Genomic DNA, 6185 nt, shown 5'->3' on the forward strand with positions numbered 1-6185 from the left:
AACATTAATTATCAAAAATAAAAAAGGACAGTTCAAATTTTCACCTAAAAATCATATCGTTTGAAAAATAATTGCTTAGTTCACTTTGTAATTAAGCTCACAAATATTTGTCAACAAAACAATCCCACTTAAAAATTTAATAGAAGTCATATGTATGTACATTTCTATTGTTAAAAAGAATATTTAAAAAGGTGAATAAGAAAGGGTTACTAATTAATAACATTGATAATTTTTACTTCTATCTCAAGGACATCTTAAGGAAACATATTTTTCTTACAGTGAGTGCATGGAAGTAGAGAATACAATGAGTTAGACTAAGTACAGTTTATTTCCACTGCTTCTATTTGTGCTAAGTCACCTGAAATTCTACCCATAGTTTTCAACACAGTGAAAAAGGTAAATAACATCTTACTGTTAGAATAAACATATTTGACATCATGAATGCCTTGAAAGTGTTTTATAGATCCCCATGTTTCCACAAACTACCCTTTGAGAACCACTAGAATTTTTTCGTGGGAAAAGTACATACATAATTGGCTAACTTTAGAATATTTTTTTTCGAGTCAAAGAATTTATTTATTTCAATAGGAAATACAGTAAGACTTTGTAAAAATATAATTTAGCATTCAAAAGATAAAAAGTTATTAATAGTGGAATTCAAATGGTAGAATGAAACTTGTTTCAATATCTCAAAACTAATGTGTATGACGTATGAAATTTCCACCATGTTTTCTATGTTTGGTGAATAAGAAAAAGAAAATAGTAAAAAATAATAAATGAGGATGATGTTATTATTTTTTGTTAAAAATGAACATACATATTCCAGAAATAAAGATATTACTTTGCTCATGAAAATTTGCTTGTGAAAATGTAAAGGTTTTCATTAGACTGAAAAACTAAAAGAAACTAAAATACATAGTTAATACCAATTAAGTATGATTAGCCAACAAACCCATCACAAAATTAATAGCCTTATTTCTTTGCACTTTTCTGTTTTAGGTAATTCATGGAAGAAAATGTCAGTTTTACAATAGCGTTTTAGCTTCTAAGCAGTTCTTTGCTACTTACGTACATTTTATAGTATCCTATTAGCAGAATGAATATGTTTATGAAATAAGTGGTCTTCTTTTTAAGGTTGTTGAGAATAAATTTCCCATTCATCCTTTCATATTTTTAAAACTGAATTATATCCATAATGATGCAATTTTTTTTGAAACTACATAAGAGAATTTCCACTTATTTACAGCTAAGATATCATATACTTAATTAAATAGCTGTGATTGCTATAATTCTTAGCAAAGCATCTAAAGTTTAGAGTGACAACATTAGTGTAGCCTTTTTATAAATTTGTCAGTTGCTTCAAAATATGAAAAATAGCGTATTCGTGTATTATTTTATTGTGTCACGTATATGTTCTTATTCTTTAAAATAATTTTACATGGGTTTTTATTTTGTGGACGTTTTGTTAGAACAGTTTTAGATTTATAAAAATGTTGATAAGATAGTTAACAGAGAGTTCTGAAATATCCACACCAAGTTATTAATATTATTCACATGTTATATAACTATGGTATGTGACTTATAACTAATGAACTAATATCAGCATCTTATTATAAACTAAAGTCCATGTGTCATAGTTTTTGCCTAATGTCCCTTTCTATTCCAGGGTAACATTCAGGATATCACATTACAATTAGTCATCGTGTCGCCTTAGGCTCCTCTCTTTTTTCAGACTTTTCTTGCTTTGATGACATGATTTTGAGCAGTACTAGACAAGTATTGTTTTGAATGTCCTTCAATTGGGTTTTCACGATATTTTTTCATGCTTAAATTGGGGTTATCGATTTTGGAGAGGAAGACCACAGACACAATGTCATTCTCATTACATCTCATGAAAAGTCTGAACTATCAACAAAATTATCACCATTAAAGTTGACTTTCATCATCTAACTGGGGTAGTGTTTGCCAGTTTTCTCCACTATAAAGTCATTCTTTTCCCTTTAATTTTCATATATTATTCTTTGAAACAGAGTCACTGTGCACACTCTGGTCTGCACTTAAGGAAGTGGACTTATGCTGCTTCTCCTTAAGGGCAGAGTGTCTACGTAAATAAATTATCTGGAATTCCTCACAGAAGAGTTGTCTCTCATCTCATTAATAATTTATCCAATCATTTATGTATATCAGTGTAGACAAGTAGATATTGATATTAAAGTTGGGTAACAGTTCAATACTATTTTATTTACTTTATTCCTCAATTTTTTTTTGTTTTCTAGTTTTGGCCACTGGGAGACCTTTGAGCTGGCTTCTGTGTTCTTTTGACAATTTCATCAGTTTGGGTTGTTGTTGTTTGGTTTTTTGTTTTGTTTTGTTTTCTCAGGTCTTTAAAATCCACTAGGCTCATCATGTGTATATTCTGCCCCAGACCTAGAATCAACAATTTCTCTAAGCAGCACTGGCTCCTTTTATTGAAAAAAATGGCAGTCAAAACCAAAATCTGAATGCTAGTTGTGCTGTTGTTACTGGAGTATCATTTCTTTCAGGCTCCCTTATCTGACAGAGCAAGGTACTAACACATGTATATGTACAGACCTATAAATATTTCTAAATAAATATTTAAAGCTTTCAATGAAATTTCTGATATTTTCAACTCTTATCTACTACCATATAGATCATTCTAACTTCCTCCCCTTGCTAATATGTAAAGTCTTACACCATTAGTGAGAAATAAACTTCCCACCATTTGTCATTCATTTACTTAATAGTTCAATTACAGTAGATGTATATACAAGAATATATCACTATGACAACTGTTAGCCATATATCCATGGGTAACAATTTTTACAACAGTAGCCCTGTCCTTTGCATCTGATATCTCCTACTCATTTCCATGTTACTTAGGTCAGCATCTGTTTTCTCCAATCCCCTTCACTAAGGTGGCGTCATACATTTGTAATACATTTGGATTCTTGTGTCACAGTTTGCATTTCTTCCTGTTATCTCCAGCATCTTAAATGTTTTTTTTCTTTTAAATTTGTATACATTACAGTTAACTTTTGTGATATAAAGTAGCATGAGTTTTGTTAAATATATAGTATCATCTATAAATGATTACAGTACCATACAGAATATTTTCACTGCTCTATCAATTCCTGTATGTCTCTTAGTCATTTCTCCATATATCTTCCAAACCTCTGGTAATCACTGATCTTTTTTCTGTCTCTATAGATTTGCTTTTTACAGAATGCCATGTAATAGAAATCAAAAAGCATATAAGATTTTCAGTCTGTCTTCATTTCCTTAGCAAGATGCATTTAAATTTCCTCCATATTTTTTGTGGCTTGAACACTTCCTTTTTATCACTGAATGATATCCTGTTGTATGCCTGTACCATTGTTTGTTTATGAATTCACCTATTTATTTATCTATTTACCTAAAGATGTCCTGAGAAGGACATCTTATTTGTTTCTAGAATTTGGTAGTTATGAATAAAACTCTTATAAACAGTTTATGTGCAGATTTTTGCTTGGGCATAATGTTCGAGATCAATCTGGCAAATAATTTGGAGCATGATTATTGGATCATATGTTCAGCTTTGTAACAAACTGCTAAACGATCATCCAAAATGGCTGCAAAATTGTCCATTCCCAGCAGAAATAAAGGAGAGTTTCTATTTCTTTTATTTCTCGCTGTCATTGGCATTGTCAGATTTTGGGAGTATAGCCATTTCAATAGCTGTGTAGTGGTACCTTGTTGTAATTTTAATGTGCAGATCCATAATGACACATAATGTTGAACACCTTTTCATATATCTATTTGCCATATGTATATCTTGTTTGCAATCATATTTTGTTTTTCAATTTTGTTGTTTATTTTTATTGTTGAGTTTGAGTATCTTGTACATTTTTATACAGATCTTTATGTTTTCCATTTTTTTCTCAGTCAATGACTAGTTTTTACCTTAACAGTTTCTACAACAGAGCAGAAGTTTTCAATTTCAACAAACTTCCAAATCAACTTTTTTTGTTCATAGATTATAACTTCGGTTTTATATCTAAAAACTCATCACCAAACCAAAAGTCACAAGTCTTTGGCTAGGTTTTTTTCCAGGAGTTTGATAGTACTATTTTAAATTTAGTTTTATGATGAATTTTTGGTTAATTTCTGTGAAAGGTATAAGATTTGTCATCTGTCTCTAGATTGGTTATTTGGCATATGTCTATTTTTTGTAGAACGATTTGTCGAAAAGACCGTCATTTCACCATTAAATTGCCTTTACTCCTTTTGTCAAAGATCAGTTTACTATATTTGTGTGATACAATTTATTGGCTCATTATATTTTATTAAGTGATAAATCTGTCCCTTCACTAATATCATGATGTCTGGATTATATCAGATTTATAGAAAATCTAGATAAAGGTAGTGTAGTCTTCAAACATTCTTCTTCATTATTTTGTCTGTAATTTGGAGGCTCCCTGCTTTTCCAAAAAAAAAAAAAAAAAACTTTAGAATTAATCTGTAGATATCTATAATATAGCTTGCTTTCTTTTTCACTGGAGTTCTCTTAGATCTTGAAATCTATTTAGGAATAACTGACAATTTAAAATATTGTTTTTCTATATAGACATGAAATGACTCCATTTATTTAGATGTTCTGTGATATCATACATCAGATATTTTAAATTTTCCCTATAGAGAGCCTGCATATATTTTGTTAGAGATATACCTACATGTTTTTGTTATTATTGTAATAGATATGCAATGCTAATGCTAATCAAAAGATGCTGGAGTAACTATATTAATTTCAGACAGAGCTGACTTCAGAACAAAGATGATTATCAGGCATAAAGAGAGTTGTTATAAAATAATAAAGGATCGATTCTCCACAAGGACATAAATTTTTACTCTATATTTTTTATAGAGTAAATCTGTATATGCCGTGTTAATCGCTAATTGTAAGAATTAGATTATTTATATTGGATTGCTATTCAAGTAATTAATATATGTTACTAAATGATATTGTATGGATTTAACTTGAACAGATCTTCTGTGAAATAAATGAGACGTAGGATAGAATCTTTATGCCTTAAGGTATTGCTCATTGAATAGGTAAATATTACATAAAACTGCCTGTTTTTAAATGTTATACATGGAACCAAAGACAGCAATTTTGGAAATGTGTGTTGTACAATACCTAATTCAATTATGGTTCAAAATGACTTTTAGATATTTTTGTATACATCTGTAAAATTTTTTTGTGAAAACTCAGTGAGATAAAGTAAGCCCACTTAACACAATACTTGGTAATATAGGATAAAAAATTATTTGAAAGAAATAATAAATGGACGGTAAAAAAATGAATGATATTTGGCTGCAAATGCCATATTTTGCTATTAGCTATTTGGACTACTATATATGAAGGATCTTACGGATACAATCGGAATCATTGAGAAACACAGTTATTATACTTCTTCACTAGTCTTAAATATAGGGGATGCTATCAGATAGTGATAAATATTAAATAAGTGAATCAGTATAGTGAGAGAATGTGTGAGAATAGGTTGTCTTCAAACCAGGAAAGTTAGATAAAGCTTAATATCCAAGTTGACAAATAATACAAATTCAATTACAGTGAAAGAGTAAAGAAAATATTTTATTTTAAAAAATGATTAAAGAAAAAAAAGAAAATACTTAGAATGCAAAAAATCTTCAAATGTAAGTATGGTTATAAAAATATAGTAGCTGCTGTTTCGCCCAAAATTGTATCTACAGTTGTAATTAGATTGAGCTGTGGTTACATTTTTTGATCCCAAATGAACATATAAACATTTTGAAATTTCCTACTATATCTGTTTTATATTTAGCTTTGAAAACTTTAGAAATGTCAGGGAAACATTCTAAGTCTGGAAACTAGTAGGTACACATTGACCAGTTCCATCTGAAAGAAAGCAAAGCGCATTGTTCTCAAATTAAGTTACTACCTTGCATTTCCACAGAATGAATCTTCAGTGAAGGGCTTGGATTGTTTCCTACATACTCAAAACAGAATAATGGATTTAAAGTGGCAAAGGGTTGTACACAATAAAGGCTCCTTTGCCCCCACACAAAGAGTACAGAGAGTCCTGTGTAAGATATTCAGGTCATAATGACAGAATAAAGAGCTATACAAAATGTATCTCAAATTG

This window comes from Pteropus medius, unplaced genomic scaffold (genome assembly GCF_902729225.1).
Source record: "Pteropus medius unplaced genomic scaffold, Ma_sr-lr_union100, whole genome shotgun sequence".
Classification (NCBI taxonomy): Eukaryota; Metazoa; Chordata; class Mammalia; order Chiroptera; family Pteropodidae; genus Pteropus; species Pteropus medius.